The sequence below is a fragment of the Rhinopithecus bieti genome, unplaced genomic scaffold, assembly GCF_001698545.2.
Source record: "Rhinopithecus bieti isolate Rb0 unplaced genomic scaffold, ASM169854v2 scaffold_18600, whole genome shotgun sequence".
NCBI classification, from domain to species: domain Eukaryota; kingdom Metazoa; phylum Chordata; class Mammalia; order Primates; family Cercopithecidae; genus Rhinopithecus; species Rhinopithecus bieti.
In genome coordinates, this window is record NW_016809292.1 from 779,747 (window position 1) to 799,516 (window position 19,770).

A 19,770-nucleotide genomic window follows, 5' to 3' on the forward strand; every position below is an offset into this window, starting at 1 on the left:
TGAAAAATCTTTTCTTTTGGATTAACATTTTAAACCTAGTACTTGTGTTGCCAGAAAACATAAACTTTATAGGTTCTTCAAAAATTTTTGTTTTTCAAATTCTTACAGCACTATGTGAATTTAATATTAGCCTATTACATATAATATTTGTTAATATACCACAGGACATATTTAAGACTTGCCACACTGAAGGTATTGTGGATTACTGAATTAGAATTTATATCCCAGGATTGTTTTGTGGATTTCTGTGCCACACTTAGGCAGGATAATTCTTTTGCTAAATACTCCCAAATAATAAATGAGTCTGAAGTTTCAGTATAGGTAATTTGTAGACCAGTGATGTAAAATATAAATATGTAAAGCACTAACAAATAAAGTCATATCATATTTAATTTGTTTATTGAACCATTACTTCATTCATGTTTCAAGGGTTTATTTACTTTAAATAGAAGAGATATAGCAATCTTATTGAGAAAAAATATAGTCAAATATCTAGCCTCCTTGATCACTTTGCTGTGACAATTTTAGAACATAAAATGAGACAAAATTTTACAAATGTATGGTAGTTAAAGAAAAGCTCATTAAGAATGTACTCATTACTATAGTTTTAATCCTTTGACAACGTGATACACAGACAAAATTGGTGAAGATATGAATTATGCGATGAAAACAATAGTGTCAAATGTGTATGACTCAAGGTAGATCTTAATAGGCTATATGTCAGTAGTGAAGTGTCAGTTACATCTACTCAGTTCCATGTCCTTTAGAGGAATAGGCTTCCTGACACTATCTCCTTGTCCACATTAGATTGTCTAATGGGGTATGCAAAATAGTCAGGCATGATCGCTGATGGGTTCATGGCTGGATAGAGGGTGTAGAATCTAAAATAGCTCAGCAGTGACTCCTTTCAACTCTTTTTACATTGTTTTCTGGTCCTCCTCATGTTCTGTGTTTTTTCTTTCACTGTTGGATGGTGGGGTTAATTTATTTCTCCTTCTCATTTCATGTCTTATTATGTCTTTAGGAGATGAAATATTTGCTTTAAAAATATGCATTTATATTTTCTGTTCCACACTTTGTTCAATTACTTTATTTGAACTTTTAAGTACTCCTTCTGTATTGCTTCAGGTACTAGAAAGAAAGCTAGATGGAAATAAAATACACAAAATTAACTGGTTAATACCTTGTGATATAACTTTGCCAGGCAATTAAAATAATTTAACAGAATAGCATTATATATTATAAGAATGTAAATCAAGCTTTTCAACCTGCAGCTCACGGGCTGCATGTGACCCAGGACAGCTTTGAATGTGGCCCAGAAGAAATTCATGAACTTTCTTAAAACAATATGAGATTTTTTTAATGTGAATTCTTTTTTAAGCTCTTCAGTTTTTGTTAGTATTAGTGTATTTTATGTGTGGCCCAAGATAATTATTCTTGTTCCAGTGTGGCCAAGGGAAGCCAAAAGATTGGACACCCTAGGCATAAATCCTTATTCTCTACAACTGAAAAGTTGTAGAGAGCATCATATTTCATGGCTTGTTCACAAAGTATCTTCTAACATACTGCAAAGGTTACATAAACATTTTCAATATACAGCAATTCAAAACAGAGGACCCCAAACCCCAGGCCATAGTTTGGAACCAGTCTACAGCCAGTTAGGAACCAGTATGCGCAACAGTAGGTAAATGACAGATGAGTGAGCAAAGCTTTATCTATATTTATAGCCACTCCCCATTGCTTGCATTACCACCTGAACTCTAACTCCTGTTAAGATCAGCGGTGGCATTAGAACCTCATGGTATCTCAAACCTTACTGTGAACTGCACATGTGAAGGATCTAGGTGCATGCTCCTTATGATAATCTAATGCCTGATAATCTGTCACTCCCTCCCATCATCCCCAGATGGGACCCTCTAGTTGCTGGAAAACAAGCTCAGGGCTCCTACTGATTCTACATTATAGTGCATCGTATAATTATTTCATTATGTATTACGATGTAATAATAATAGTTATAAAGTGTGCAATAAATGTAATACATTTTAATCATCCCTTAAACATCCCCTCTGCCCATCTGTGAAAAACTTCCTTCCATGAAACCAGTCTCTGGTGCCAAAAAGATTGGGGACTGCTGCTTTAAAAGGCTACTACTATATGTTTCCAATTAGAAGTTCCAAAGTATCTTCTGGAGAATTAGAACTTGTTCAAATCCATAAAGATAGTAAGTGACTAAGTCAATATTTCAACCTAGGTATAAATAACTTCCATGATATCTTTCTTTCTGTCTGTCTGCTTTGCTTGAGAGCATTGCATTGTATTGGGGGAAGAGGATTTTATCATTTAGTTTACTTAGCAAACTTTTTGTTATTTTATTTTTTTGACATAAAATGGCAAACTTAGTTGACTTCATCATAGCAATATCACAAATACCTTATAACTGAAATCTAGTTACTACTAGTTATTGTATTGCTATATATGACAATCATTATAAGAGTTAACCAACATAATTTTCACTCAGTTGGACTTTTTTCCCTCATTTTCCTAGTTCTTGGTTTTGTTTGCTTGGTGGTGGTATTACTGGTGGTGATCTGGTTTTCTTTGTTGTTTAAGAAGTCTCCTCATAACTCAATATAGATGGAATCATCAATAACAATGCCTCATCTCTCAACAAAAAGGTGGGCTTAGAACTCAGAGGGAGCCTATTAGAACTCTGCATCCACAAGATGGGCCAATAAGATTATTCCCTGAAACATGTTAGGTAGAGTCCATGGAAAAAGGCACAGTAACTTCCTCTATAACACACAAAAAAAAGGCCCTTGAACTACTAAGTGGCTATATAACATGGTAGCAAGGAAGAATGATAGTTGCAAAATCAAACCAATTTTCAGATTGATACAGGGCTCTGAAATGACCATTTAAGACATTAGATTCTTTTGTGCTTGAAGTCATTTCTAGGGAATAGACAAATTTCCAAGTTTTGTTATTCAAGTTGCATTGTGTTACTTTTGTCACTGATAGCTGAAAGAGTTTTGGCAAGTAGAGAAATTATTATGTACAAGTATGCTTCTAAGGTAATAGTATATTAAATATTGCTATGGATAAAATAGAATTGGGGGCAATTTTTTACTTAATCAGTGAAACATTAACAATCTTCATAATATGCCGATTAAGCAGGTGACCAGTTGTAGCAATAGATGTTGCGTTTTAGAAATCAAACTGTATACTTCTCAAAACTGAAGTTTTAGAGGATTACTAGAAAATTTCTGTATATTGGGGTGGATTGATTATTTACAAAAATCTCTTTTCTCAAAATAAAATCAAGTTAAACACATTCTGTTTTATGTTTCATTCCTTTCAGTTTTGTGGTTAGGGAAAATGGAAAGGTACAGATTATTCTAAAATTTTCTAGAGAATAAAATGCTTAATTCATGAGGATAAGTAATAGGAAGAGTTCTTGATTCTTCATGTTGACAAAAGGATCATATTTTATTGACTTAGACAAGTAAATGAAGTATAAGGTGATTTATTTAGGGACTAAATTAACATTACAATTTTTTTTTTAAGTTCAGAATATAATAGGTTAATTAAGGTATTTCTCTGGTCCAGAAGACCTCTCTTGAATCTGCTTTTTACAGCTCTGCTGACTGGGAGGCCTTTCACAAAATAAGGGTGCAGGAATTATTGTTAGAACAGGACAGTTGGGGCCTGCGGAGAGCGGTGGGAGGTGAGGAACGGGTGGTAAAACTGCATCTCCAATTACACTTTCTGCTTTTAGTTTCTTTGTTACACACAAATCAGTTCCTTAATTTATTCCTTTGAGGGTTAAATTTTAGTTCAAATTTCTGTTAACTTTTATATTTTTTAATTTAAAATTTCAAATACATTTTAAGAAATCTAAATCTAGAAAATTACAGCAAACAAAAATTAAAATGTCCTATAATCCCACGAGTCAGAGGCAATCAGGCTGATAAAAGTCTCTTGGTCATTATTTGATGTGTAGGTCCTACTCTTGTTTCCAAATAAGGATTGACTGAGGCTACAGAGTAGTATCCTATTAGTCGGAAATAATTCTAATTATAAATAACAGCAAAACCTACATCGGGGCTTTAAAAAGCAGCGCTAAAGAAATCACCGTAAAGTCAGGTTCTTCTCATCTTTGTATTTCCCCAGTCTTAGAATAAAACTCTGTTTAAAACATCCCATATTTTAAAGACAGGTGCTTGCCGTGAAAGCATCACATCCACGTTTTAGATAGAAGAGTAAAGGGGCATCTGAAGCAAGTGTGTGTTTTTTTTAGAAACTTTCATCCCTTCCTGTAGCTTCAGTTTCTTAAAATCAATACTTGCATATATAAGACCTAAAGAGTTATTCTGGGAAGTGGTCACATGGAAGAACAAGGAATAAAAAAGAGTCACGTGGTTAAGAAGCAGCAGCCAACCTAAGGGCACGTGATTAAGATGTTTATCACGGTGGACCTTAATCCTACTGTATAGAATGTATCTTGGAATTGTATCTCGAAAAAGAAAAAGCCACTTTATCCACTTACTCCTGCATCCCACCCTCATTGGACAAAGGTCATCCCAGAGGTAATTAACTCCCTCTCACTTTGCTATTATCATACATGCCAGAGGAGTTGAGCGAGCTTGGTCAGGTAGGCACCCCACACAGCATGAGCCGAATAGACCCACGCAAAAATCTATTAGTACTTTTCTAGCTAGATTTAATGAGACTCTATTGATCATTTATTAATTTATTTCATTTATTTATGAACATATTTCATCAATCTTTCTACACTAAGATAGTATTCTATTTTTCCTTTTATAACTTGTGTTATATTATCACAAATAATTCATTATTCTGCCACATTTGCTTAGTAATGGTCACCAGTTTCTGTTTTCATGTTTTTCAGACACATGATATCAATTTCCAAATAAATTATTTATTTTTTTTCTTTTACACTAGACTTAAAATATAAAAAACTAATTTTGCCTTATAACATATCATCGCCATTTACTTACTCAAAAAATTAATATACTTCAGCAAATTTTATTATCTCTGTTTATTTTATATAGATCTCTATAATTTTATCTGAATCCTTTGGTTTATATTATATAATTTTGTTATAGTTTTCCTACTGTTAATGTCTTTCCACCATTATATTTTTAACTTGCTCTTGCTATTATAAGAAAGAAAGCTATTTAAAATCTGTATACGTGGCCAACTTCCTCACTTCTATAACTTTCTAGTTTTAATTGGATTTTTTGAGGTGTTCGAAGAAGCAATTATTATTTCTGTTTTTTACTTCCTGCATTTACTAGCTTCAATGAAAATTTTACATTTACATTGACTTTACTGAGAATGACTTTAGCACAAGGTATTCTGCAAGACATTGATAGATACATATAAAAAATTTCACTGGATGAATAAGTTGAAGAGAGTGAAGGTCAGGCACAATTGAATAGCACCTGGCAACTAATTACTCAAGTAAATTTGAGATATTATTGTTTTTTATTGCATCTCTTTGTCTTCACAATTTTATGTCCTACAGCAAATTCCCAATGAGTTTTATATCTTTAATATGTACCTACAGAGGAATTATCAGAGTTTTAATTTAATAATTACTTGTCAATTTTAGATATTTTATGTGTTGTCCACTGAAGTATCAATTGTCTATTAGCTTTTAAAATATTATTCTTAATTAAAAGAAATATTTAATTTTAATATAATTAATCAACATTTTTTTCCTTTGATGTTTAAAGAAATCTTTATCATCCCTAATTGACTGCCTATGTCACAAAGATAATTTTCTATATTGTTACTGCTAATTTTATTGTTATACAGTTCAGCTTTTATGTATCAAGTATTTGAATTATGTCTTCAATCCATGATATATTAGTTCTCCTCAATGTGTGATAGCAGATAAGGATCAAATTAGGTTTTCTTCAACGACATGATAAGTCCCTTCTTCCATCACCATCTATAAACATTATCTCTTCTCACTGATTTCTGGGGCTCTTTATCATATAACAAGTATCTTTATGTACTTGCATCTGTCCCTAAGATATTTGTTCTGTTCCACTGGTCCAGCAATTTGTTCATCCATTACTATGTCATTTTTTCCAGATTTATTGAGGAAGGAGTAACAAAAATTCCATAGATGTAAAGTGTGCAGCACGATGTTGTGAAATGAATAAGACTGTTAAGCTAATTAATATACAAATACCTCACATAGTTATACTTTGTTTTATAATAAGGACACTTGAGATTTACTCTTAGCAAATTTCAAGTATATATTAACTAAGTCAGCATTATGTATGTTAGATCTCCAGAACTGCTTGATTTTGTAACTGAAAGTCTGTACCCATTGAACAATATTTTCCCATTTATCCCATCTGCTAATCACTATTGCACACTTGGTTTGTATGAGCTTGACTCTTTTAGATTTCATATATAAGTGAGAACATGCAGTATTTGTCTTTCAGTATCTGGCTTATTCACTGACTATAATGTTCTCCAGGTTCATCTGTGTTGTCACAAATACCAGGATATCCTTTTTAAAGAAGTGAGCATTATGGGATTGCTGGATAACAGGGTAGATCTATTTTTATTTCATTAGGAACCTCCATACTTATTTTAATAATGTTTGTATCAATTTAGATTCTCACCAACACTGTATATGAGTTCCATTTTCTTCACATCCCGGGCAATATTCTTTTTATCTTTTGACTTTTTAATAATAGGCATCCTAATAGCTGTTAGATTATATCTCAATGGTTTTGATTTGCATTTCCCTGTTGATTATGGATTTTGAGAACTTTTCATATACTTGTTAATCACTGTGGCTATTCTTTGGAAAAATGTCTATTCATATCTTCTGCCTATTTTTAAATTGGGCTATGTATTAGTTTATTATAGAATTGCAGCACTTTCGTATGTATTTTGGATATAAACCTTTTATTGTACATGTAGTTTGCAAATACTTTCTTCCTTTTAATATGCTGTCTTTTAATTTTGTCAATTGTTTCCTTTGCTGTGCAGAAAATGTTTGCCTCGGATGTAGTCCCACTTGTTTATTTTTGCTTTTGTTGCCTGTGCTTGTGGCAATATGTTCTAAAACTTATTGTCAAGACCAATGTAGAAGATTTTTTTCTCTCAAAAATGTTATAGTTATAGATCTTACCTTTAAGCCTTCAATGCATTTGAGGCTTTTTTCTGTATGTTTTAAGGTAAAGATCCAGTTTCATTCTTTTCATGTGGTTGTTCAGATTTCCCAACATTTATTGAAGAGACTATTTTTCCCCATTATGTATTCTTATTGAAGATATGCTGACCACATATGATTGGGTTTATTTCTTGTTTCTCTGATTTTTTCCCATTGGCCTATATGTCCATTTTTATGTAATTACAACACTGTTTTATTTACTATCACTTTGTAATATAATTTGAAGTCAGGAAGTGTGATGCCTCCAGCTTTGTTTTCTCTGTGTAGGCTTAAAGAGCATTGATAAAACAATGCAAGAGTGTATTTCCTCCCCTCTTTGACACATCTTTTCTTACTTTGGTGATATACCCAGGTACTCTAATATCTTACCTGGATTTTTTTAGCTCTTGTGACTGTATTTTCCTGCACGAATAGCTGTTCAAATTAGTATTTCTCTGAAGCAAAGAGCATTGGAAAGTTGTATTTCATCATCTTGTTCACATCACTCTCCATTGACTTTAAAATATCTTCTTCCCTTTGTTTCTCTTTGTTTTCCTTTTTTCCCCTTTGTTTTCTACATTGATGAGAACCTTGTGTTATCCAGATGTTTACTCTTGTGTTTTTTTCTCCATATGTCTTACATCCATCTCTTTTATTTATGATACTGTTAATGCTTTCAAGGTGCCTGATGGGTGTTTGCCTTAAAATAATTGTTCTTCACCTATATCTATCTCATTATTTTTGCTATCTATTGTTATTATTCAATTCTACCATATATATACACAAATATGTGTTAATATATGTATATATGTATGTGTGTGTGTGTATATATATATATATGTATAAGCACCATTAAGTTCTTGTTCATGCTTCAGTATCTTCCCTTATTTCTGTATGAATATTCATTGGGTATATTTTAAATCTCTGGAATGTCTCTTCTGTATCCATTTCATATAAGCTGTCAGGTGTAGTATTTATTTTGAGGTAGCTAAGTGTTCAGGCATTAATTATTTTTGTCTTTTAAGCTAAGGGCATCAGCTACTGTGTCTGGTAATACCAATTGGCAAGTGACTTAAAGCTGGGTCTCAGTCCTTACTACCGCTGTGAAGCCAGAGAAAAGGGGCAAAATAAAGCTCGAGAGGAGGATGCTCCGGGTGTTACGATTGACCTAATCTCCTTTTATGATTTCCTTTTTCTAATCAGTCTAACTTTTTCTTCAGGGATTCACTTTAAACCTTTTAGGAAATGCGGAATTGAGGGAAGAAACTCACCCAAATCTAGGGACTCACAAGTGCCAAATTAGAGTAGTGAAGGCCTTTATCATCATGCATCACAAATGTTACTGATGGTTTTCACAAACTTAACAGCAAGAAATGAGAGTGCAAAACTTTAATATCCTGCAACCCATCATTTCATTTCTGCCTATGATAGCCCACGTTTTTAAAGTCCATATAAAATCAACATAAGATACTTTTCGGTGTCCTCTCTCACATTTTAATGTACTTGAACTGTGGCCATTTAAAAAGTAAACACAAGAAAAGAAGAAAATATAGATTCCATGTGATTAAAGTATAAAAAGAAATCTACTTCCAATAGCACTCATCTTATAAGATTATATTTTATGTATATAATATTATCTATCTGATGCCTGAATTTTTCTTACTTAACTACTATTATTAGGTAATAAATATTTTTAAATAAATATTCTTCTACGTCTCATATCTCATAACACTTGAGTTATTTAGACTTCGAGATAAGAATAATTGTTTCAAGAACCCTCACAAGACTTTGTATAACATGATTTCCTCATTCCCTGATTCTTCATTCTGATCACTCAATGTTTATTAGCACTTGTAACTTACTGATAGCAATGCTTTAAACTATAAAAAACAGACAAACAAAACAATGACAAAAATATGCTTTGTTTCCTAATAATCAATAAACTTATTTAATGAATTTCTTGGGTTATTCAAATGTGGGTGAAAAACATTATTCAAACCAGAAGATCAAATTTGGACTCTGCAGTACACACTACTTTATGCTATTTCATTATTTCCAGAGAATTTATTCCGTCAGTCAAAGACTAAACTATTTTGGTATTTTAAAATGTAATAAAATTATGGAAAAAATTAACATTTTTATTGTGAATTAGAAAAATGAACTTCTGCCGCCAGTGGTTAGTTACTGTAGAATCTCTGGCTCAACCTCTGTGGTCTAGAAGATCAGTGAAAGGTTCATGCAGCATATATTAAAAGTTAAATAATAACCCTGAAAACAGGTAAATAAATTCAAAAACATTTTTTCCAAGTCACTACATTTACTTTCTTTTATTGATTCATGTGGATTCTTACTATTCTAAAGTATAATATTTTCCTAAATTCTTTCCAGAAATTTTTAAATAAAATATTATCACCTAAAAATAAACCTGCTGCAATTGATCTGGATGCTGAATCTATTTGAATTTGTTTCAAATCTGGAGTCCATGAATAATAAGTTTACTCTTTCAGAAGTTGATTTTTTAAGGGAAACTGTCTCTACAGTATAGATTTTCATCAACATCAAAGTGAATAAAATAAGATCTTAGCAGTAAAGGGGGAATTGTTGAAGAGTTATAATATAAACAAAATGTAGTACATATATTACATGTAAATTATTTAATTTGTGTCATAATAAACTAAATCATAATGCTAGTGAATTGTGATTGAACATCAAAGTTGATCAACTCATTTCTGGTAAAGAATACATAATGAATAAATTAAATTATCTCTCTCCTCATAAATATAATCATTGATTTTTTTCTGAAACATTGTTTACTGAGGTACTTTCTGAACTTTGAAATATTTATTTCTCTTTAAATATTTAACACACTGACAAAATCTATATTGAATTAGATTTGGGAAATGAAAGTAATTAATTAATTAATTAATATCCCTTCTGCATTTGATTTTCCTAATAATCTTTGAGTCTTTCCTGAAAGCAATAAAAACACTATTCTATGACTTTTCTATTGTTTCTGTAACAAATTACCACAAATGCAGAGGCTTAAAACACCACACATTTATTACTGTACAGTTTTAAAAATCAGAAGCCATAGTCGGCCTCACCATGCTAAAATCATGGTATGGGCAAAGCTGTGCTTCTTTCTGAAGGATGTATATGTGGATCTACTTGCTTGCCTTTTACAGCTTTTAGAAAGCAGTTTTGGGCTTGTAGCCCCCTTCCTCCAGCTTCAAAGCCAGTAATGGCCATTTGAGTCTTTCTGGGAATACTAAATCTTTTCTTTTCTTTTTTTTTTTTTTTTTTCTGAGATGGAGTCTCACTCTGTCGCCTAGGCTGGAATGCAGTGGCAAGATCTCACTTCACTGCAACGTCCACCTCCCAGGTTCAAGCTATTCTCCTGCCTCAGCCTCCCCAGTAGCTGGGACTATAGGCGTGCACCATCATGCCCGGCTGTTTTTTGTATTTTTGAGTAGAGACAGGGTTTCACCATATTGGCCAGGCTGGTCTCGAACTCCTGAGATCAAGTGATCCATACCCCATGGCCTCCCAAGGTAGTGGGATTACAGGCATGAGCCACCACGCCTAGCCAACAATGCTAGTTCTGTGAATCTAACTCTTTTGCCTCGCTCTTCCCTAAGTAAGCCTCATTTAAATTATCCAAGATAATCTTTTTATCTTAAAATCAGGAGATTAGCAATCTTGGTTCAATTTGCAACCATTTTATTTGATACAACATTTTCATATGTTCCAGAGATTATGTCATGAACAGCTATGTTGGAAAATTATTGTATCCACTTTAGTTATCATTGTAAACATGACATTCAATGATTAAGTTTATTATGCATTCAAAACATTTTACTGGTCACTACAATGGGCAGGGCACTACTAAGAACTGGTGACACGCTGACATGTGGTTCTTTCTCACCAGGTATATGACACATAATGAAATCATCAGGGTGGTTAATATGCCATTAAACTTTTGTGTGATAAAAGGTATGATAGTGAGAAGAGCAAGGTGCTAAGGAGAGAAGTACACACAAGAAACTCTGAGTCTCTACAATGAGGTGAAATTGACTTGCTTTGGAACACATCTTTTAATGTAGGATTCTAAGTAAAAGTATAAACAGCCCAAAGTGGTTGTTTTGCAAGTATGCAAGCATGCATATGTATATAGAAAATATGTGTACAAGTGCATGTGTGTGTGTATGCATACACACAATGTAGATCCAGAAAAATGGAGCAATTTGTGTCATGACTGAGGTGGAATGGTATAAATGGCATATTCCCGTGAATATAATATAAAATGATAGTATATTAGCAGGAGGAAACTGTTGCTTGTCAGTGATAAACATGGCAATTAAGCAAAAATCAAATTGGGAAGAACCTTTTTTTCCTGATGAAGAGATTGAGAAGAGTTTGAGGATATCATCAAGTCTAAAGGTTTTTGATAGATAATTAATTTAATCAGACCTCTATTTAAGAGAATTATTTGAGCAGTTGTTTGAGTAATTAAGTGGCAGTTGAGGTGAAGACCAAATGACAAGCTTACAATTTGTTGCAGTAATCAAGAGAGAAGAAATTAAGATTCTGAACGAGTTGGCTGAGAGCAACCTGTTACATGAAACAAGCAGACTACGACCTGTGAGATCTCCACTCTCTAAGTATCTATTGACACAGGTGTGGAGTCTGAACAGAGAATCCATCTCTTCATGTCAAGACATTAAATCCACAAGAAAGTGTCATTTCACATAACGTGACAGGATTATGTCATATTGTATTTCACATTATGTTAAACATCTTATATTTCCAAACAAATGTGGATTTAAATGGTCATAAGTATGTTTTGTCTAGTCAGGCAAGCCATAGGAGTGGTTTATAAGGTTCACAGTTCAACTTTATTAATGTCCCAACTGCTTCTTAGAGCAAAAACATATGGCTTTTATTATTTTAAGCCTACTGAAACCATTTCCCCGCTTTTTCTCTCTAGCGAATTTCAGTGCCTTTATTTTATTTATCTTTAATATTTGAAGACATTTATTTTGAGTCAAATATAAATGACCAGTGGCCCATGACACAGCCCCAGGAGATCTTGAGAACATGCGCCCAAGTTGGTCAGGTTACAGCTTGATTTCATATGTTGTACAGAGACATAAGACATCAATCAATACATATATGATGTATATTGGTTCAGGTGGGAAATATGGTACTATTTGAAGTAGGGGGTTCCAGGCCATAGGTGAATTTAAAGATTGTCCGACTGATAATTCGTTGAAAGAGTTATCTAAAGATCTGCAATCAATAGAAAGGGATATCTGGGTTAAGGCAAGGGTTGTGGAGACCAAGTTTTTATCATTCAGATGAAGCCTCCAGGTAGCAGGACATAGGTGGCAGAATGTAGATTTTCCCCACAAGAGGCAGCTTTGCAGAGTCATTTTAAAATATGTCAAAGAAACACACTTTGGCGTAAAATACTTTGATTTCCTTCAGGGCCTGTTATCTGTCATATGATACTATACTAAATTAGGCTGGGATTTGGTGTCTTTTGCTACAAAAGTCTCTTTTGTCAGACTTAAGACCTCTGTTTCAATGTTAACATTTGTCAGTTGTGCCTGAATTCCAATGGGAGGAGGGCACAGTGAGGTTTGTCTGACCCTGCCTTCCCATCCTGGCCTGAGCTCAATTTTCAGGTTGACTTCGGAATGCCCTTGGCCAAGAAGAGTAGTCTATTCAGTTGGTTTGGGGCGCTTAGAAATTTATTTTCGATTTACATTCAGCCCCTTCTTGCCAATATTTGCCACAGGCAACATCAATGACCACCAAACTTCTATTCTGCTCATAGTATTATCAGGGTAGCATGGTTACCTGCCGCAGGTCCATCCTGTCCCTCAGTGGGAGCCCTATGGTCAAGGGACTTAGACTCAAAAGACCTATAGCCAATTTAAATGTTCTAGGCCAGTTGAGAATAGAGGCATATAGGAATTCATTGACAGTTCACCTTCTTTTTTTTTTTTTTTTAATTATACTTTAAGTTCTAGGGTACATGTGCACAACATGCAGTTTTGTTACATATGTATGCATGTGGGTGTGCTGCACCCATTAACTCATCATTTACATTAGGTATATCTCCTAATGCTATCCCTACCCCCTCCCCGCTCCCCACAATAGGCCCCGGTGTGTGATGTTCCCCTTCCTGTATCCAAGTGATCTCATTGTTCAATTCCCACCTATGAGTGAGAACATGCGGTGTTTGGTTTTCTGTTCTTGTGATAGTTTGCTGAGAATGATGGTTTCCAGCTGCATCCATGTCCCTACAAAGGACACGAACTCATCCTTTTTTATGACTGCATAGTATTCCACAGTGTATATGTGCCACATTTCCTTAATCCAGTCTGTCACTGATGGACATTTGGGTTGATTCCAAGTCTTTGCTACTGTGAATAGTGCCACAATAAACATGCGTGTGCCTGTGTCTTTATAGCAGCATGATTTACAATTCTTTGGATATATACCCAGGAATGGGATGCTTCTTTAAGCAATATAAAAGCCCAAAACCAAAAGCCAAAGGCAAGGTTACAAAATTTGGCTTCTCTATAACTTCTATACATAGAGCTATGGTAATCTTGATTTTAGTTACAGACTTGTAGCAACTGACTATACAAAACATAAGCATTTTGTTAAACCCTTTTAAGCTAAGAAATTTTAGACAGTTTTGCTGTGCTGCAATGTTTTTTGTGGTCTTAGTAATTTGTCCTAAGTGGCTGATAAACATTTTTAACTTATCTGCTGGGAGCATTATATCCAGGAGGCTTTGTCAATAGGTATCTTGACATTCTTTCAATAATTTTCCTAATTCTATAGGAAGCAGGAAACCTTTAATTGTTGGAATGGATGAAAAGGGCCACACAATAACCCAGGAGGCAAAGTCTCTTACTTTGCTAGCTGTTTAGGCATCTGTGTGCCCATCCTTGATTTAGAGGGTCTGAACTAATGCTGTCCCTCAAAATTGGCCTTCACATCCTGAATGTGCTGGATCTTGTCTGATCTCCAACCCTTTTAAATATATAGGAATGTTATTATTACTATTATTATTATTCTGCCATGTGTATCAAGACTTTAACTACTTTCTCTCTATTAAGTGTAATTCTTTCTAATGAAAATCTTGCCTTTGGTATACCAAGGAAGAGTTCTTGTGTTAACAAGGATATCAATATCTCAAAATTCTGTTAAGAAGCATGTTGCCTTAACATTGTCAAAGAAGGATCTTTGGCAGACTTTGGTAAAATTGTAATGGAACAAATACAACAGGAGAAGGCCTAAACCTCTCTCAAGCTTCCTAGAGATATGATGGTATAGTGAGCTGCAAATTCAGGAAACTGGAGAGTAGTTCAGCTACATGAGAAGTCAGATTTTACTTAAGAGAAGAGATAGAATGGGATTCTATAAAGAGACTGAGGAAAGATGAGACTTCAAATTTGATTTTTCAGAAGGAAAGTTTTTATAGCACAGTGACATGGGTCAGTAGAAAGGTGAACTTGCAAAGAGAGGAGAATAGACAAAAGTTGTAAGAAAATAAATTTGGGAAGGAAACATAATTACTGAATTTCTTTTGTTACCATATTTTAGGCTAATAGAGATGAGAAATATTATCAGCGAAATGTTCTAAAGGAGTAGAGAATCAGGAAATACTTTGTTCTGGTTATAGCCTGAGGTCTTCACTTAGGTTTTTCAAATAGAGTGTTGGTAAGAAATTATTCATTGCTTCTAAATATTATAGCAATAAAACCATTTCATTTTAATTATATGTTAATGGACTTATATTTCATTAGGTTTGGAGTTTATTGAGAACACACTTTATCTCAGGATCACAAACATCCTTATTTAGTGATTACCATTGGGAATGTTTAAAGACTAAACTGCAGGTTCTAAGTAAAGCTTTATTAAATAAAATAAATGAATAAAAATTATTACATGCCCATATGTTCATTCAAAAAGTATTATTGATCAACTAGTACACATTGTTCTATGCTTAAAGTAGTAAACCCATGTTTTATATCCTCTCTTTATCTACATGCCATACAGCTGTGATGCAAGAATTTTTCAACATTTATATTAGGTTGATATGAAAGTAATTGAGATTTTTTAAAGTAATGGCAAAAACTGAAATTACATTTTGCAGCCCATTCCAATGTTAATTTTTCAATTCCCCATGTAGCTATAAATCAAGTAGAATATTGAAAAACGTGCGCATGTTTTCAGAAAACAATAATTTCAAAAAACAATATTTTTTGTTTTGTATTTTTGACCAGATTTGTTTATCCCTATGTCGCTATATATAAATGCATAAGCCCATACCGCATAATATAATATATAATGTAAATATACATATTCTCATGTGAAAGAGTACTTTTCATCATACATAAATGTAATTTGAAAAATGAAAAAATACTTTTATTTTCTTTTATGTTTGCATACTAAAAGTTAGAATTTAGCTAATTTAGTATAACATTTTCTTCCTATAAGAGGAAAGAGACAGAGAGATATCAGAATGATGTCATCTAATAATATTTAAAATAATAAATCGGTATTTAAAATATTTGGATATAAAGGCAATCTAAAATTTCTTATGTATTGTTAGCAATTTATACTCTGCACTTAGTATGTGTCAGACAGTATTTTCCATACTGGCAAAACTACAAAAATGTAGAATGTTTTTGCATTGCAAATCTTTCCAATATATACTTGTGAATTTTACAAATAATTTTTTAATGCTGTTAACATGGGTACATTACAAGTGAGCCACTTTTGTATTTTCCTGCAAATTGATGTATTTTCTCTTTTTGACAGGATCTGATATAGATGGATTTTGTATAATGTTCAGAATATTTTGTATGTTTAAGCATTAAAAATTGAGATTACTATCTTCATCGTGTCAAGTAGAGTAATCAAATGGAGTAGGCTGGAACTTAGAAACTGTTTTAATTGATTAGAGGAACATAGATTTCCCTGTTTAATGACATGACACTGGTAAAGTTTAAGGGCTATAAATTTGTAACCGATTGGAGGAAAACATTCCCATGGAACGTTGACCACTGGCAAAACACTCTGCATCAGGAGATCAGCCAGAAAAATAGTGTAGCTGCACCTTAAAATGGACTATATAATTTTATGACCAGTGTGACATGTGTAGCTATGAAAGCTAAAATAATGAAGGACAATATAAAAAATGGTAATTAAACATCACACTTCAATGCATTAACCATTTACCTGCAGGAGCAACAGATATGCATCTTCTTTTTAATTGATTCTTGCAAAAAATTACGCTTGAGTTGTGATGCTTTAGTAGTCTCTTCTTTACTTTTCTGTTGCTGAAACATCATTTGTAGCTTTCTTCTGGCTTATTTTGCAAACATCTTTAAAACAACATGTTATGTATACCAACATTTAGCATAATATAGGTACTCAGGCAATCTGTGCTCATTCCAGGTTTCACATCACAGCAGCTTGAGGACATAAAATGGTCTACAATCTGACACATAACTCTGGTTTCTCTAGTTTTTGCCTCTATCCCTATTATAAGACTTTAGATCACTCTCAAACTCTCACATAACTTTTTTTTCTGGAAGCAGCAAGTAAGGATAAAGTCATGATAAAACTCATGACCAAGCTTAGGAAGCTGTCTCTTAAGTGTTCCAAACGTGTAAAACCTCTAGGGCTTTTGTTGTTTACAGCCTTTCTCTTTTGCGTTCCTTATTTTGACTTTTGGGTTTTCCCAAGCTCATTTCATTTTACCTCCTATCACTACCACTCCCACCCCAAACACTCATCAAATCAACGCATGTGCATGTAAATAATAGAAAGTACTCTATACTTATATCCTGGTCCTATTAGATGAAGTTGCTAAACATTCTTAAAACATTGTTTCAGATAATTATTTAAAAATGGTGATTTGTAAAAAAAACTTGTTTATAACCTTTAAGGCTCAAGCTATGTAAACCAAAGGGGAAAGTAGTCCATTATTTTGAAATATTGTGAAAGTAGTGTGACATTAGTTAGTGAAGTTGATCCAACTGCTTGGCCTTTCATAAACCTCTATTTATTTTATGTAACATTGTATATCAGGAGGACCTGACAAATCATCCAATATGATGGTACATCAAATTCATAAAAGCAAAATCAAACAAGGTAAAAATAGACAATATGTAAAAGTTTAATAAGCAATAGACTAGCTAGACTATATTATATCTCTTGTGCTTCACTAAGTTGCCTTCTGCAATTAGTTTGTATCCTCCCTTATGACTATCTACATTCTTATAATATTTTATAACAATAACTTTTATTTTTTAAATGCTACATTTATGTTAGAAGCTGTTTTTGATTGTTTATCAGCTCCAACCCAATTAATTGTCACATGCATTTACATAATTAGTGAAATTACTTCTCTTTTTTTTTTTTTTTTTGAGACGGAGTCTCGCTCTGTCGCCCAGGCTGGAGTGCAGTGGCCGGATCTCAGCTCACTGCAAGCTCCGCCTCCCGGGTTCACGCCATTCTCCTGCCTCAGCCTCCCGAGTAGCTGGGACTACAGGCGCCCGCCACCTCGCCCGGCTAGTTTTTTGTATTTTTTTAGTAGAGACGGGGTTTCACCGGGTTAGCCAGGATGGTCTCGATCTCCTGACCTCGTGATCCGCCCGCCTCGGCCTCCCAAAGTGCTGGGATTACAGGCTTGAGCCACCGCGCCCGGCCTACTTCTCTTTATAGGCAAAGTAATTGAAGCAACAAAAGGCAAGTATCCAGGTCAAGGATACCCAGCTATTTTATGTTAGATCTGGGATTAACCCACAGACTGGGCTCAAAAGTTCTTACTCTTAGTCACTGTGCTTTACAAACTTCTACTCATATTAATTTTAGTGTAGTACAACTTATGTACAGACACCAATATCACAGAGTAGACTTTGAGCTTCTTAATGGAAGAAACTACACCTTATCCAACTTTATGCCCATGGTCCATCACAGGTCCTCACATACAAGTTCACCGTGCCCCAGTCAAATCATCTGTAAAGTGAAGAATAATATAAAAAAAAAAAAAAAAAAAAAAAAAAAACATGCTGTATAGAACAAAGGGAAAAGTAAGAGAAAAGAGAGTAAGAATGGGCACAAAACATCAGCAGGTATCTGAATGTGGAAATTTTGGAAAACTATCCTTTTGATTTTGCTACATAATGAAATATTGCCATGAGATTTCTATGGATTACAGAGAAAGTCTCTTTCTCTGGAAAATTCACACATGAAAGCATAAAAAGGAAAGAGTTTGAAGTATGAACTCTGTCTGCCACCCAACATGGTTCCATTTTGACATCATTATTTCCAGATCTTGAGAGTTGAAGAGACAGAGAGTAGAAAAGAGAGAGAAAGGGGAAGAGGAGAACTGATATGTATTAACTTATAATCAATGAGAGCATAAAAACTTGGTATGGACTAGGCAATAGCCAGTTAATGTTTGCATATTAGACTTTCAATTGGTGATCTCCAAAATAGGGATTACATGACTCCTTGGGGTGCTGAAGAGGTTTTAGAAATTCTATTTATGTCTACATTTATAGTTACAGTTGTTTAATTTAAGACGTAAAATAGCAAATATACTTTGCCTACATTTACTGTCTGAATTTTTTAAAATGAGCTTATAGTAAATGAAAGTAAATTTTAAATTAAAATAAAAAATACATGTTCATCCTGCAAGTATTTCAAGTGTGAAATGTTCTGAGTTTTATGGTATATAGACCTCATACAAATGGAACTTGGTAATAGATTACAAGATAATTGTTGAGTTCTATTGTTTTCACTTATGTAAAGGAATAATATACTATTCAGATTAAACAAAATCAAAGGAAATTATAGAAATAAAATGACTTTTTAAGTCTAGAATTTTATGATTATGTCATTGTCAGTAATATAGTATCTTGGAGTACATAGGACTCTATCAACTTAGGGAACAAGTAATGTCTTAGATGGTGAATTGAATGCTAAAGTGGAAAAGGAAATACAAACTCTTAAAAACAATACATTCTTTGTTACCTATGAACTATAGCAAACTAGGGAATCTGTCATCAGCAATATGCTCTAGAGATAACCTTTAATCACTTCTCAGGATCACATGAACTTTGAAAATGTCAAGGAACAAGTACTATAGCCTTTTCAGAACAGAATTTGGGTTCCTGTAGTCATTCCAGGAAGAGTTTTTAAGAAATCATTGCTATGTTTTTCAACACATGCTGTTAGAATATGAAACTGGATTTTTCTTTTGAACAGCTATACAATTGAAAGACTTTCCTAGACAACATATTAAACTTTCTTTCTGTCCTGTTAAATTTAAGGAAGTATAATATTGTATATAATGTAACCAAGAATTTTAATTATCTTGAGAAAGCAATACTATGCTGAAAAGGAATTTAAAATTGATTCTCAGTTATAACTTGGTTGATTCAAGGAGCAAAAGAGATTCTATCTTTCTAAAGATAGCTCCATATAAAATATGGCTATTTGCATACTTCATCCTCACCTCATTTTCAAATATT

At 33.5% G+C, this 19,770-nt stretch overlaps 1 long non-coding RNA gene across 1 annotated transcript; it reads right to left on the reverse strand.

Annotated features, from left to right (window-relative positions):
• Positions 1-372: 372 nt before the first annotated feature.
• Positions 373-2,615, reverse strand: LOC108540070 (uncharacterized). Its single transcript, XR_001888577.1, has 2 exons — positions 2,504-2,615; positions 373-1,131 (listed from the first exon to the last, which is right to left on the reverse strand). It is a non-coding gene; the product is annotated as an uncharacterized LOC108540070 (long non-coding RNA).
• Positions 2,616-19,770: the final 17,155 nt, after the last annotated feature.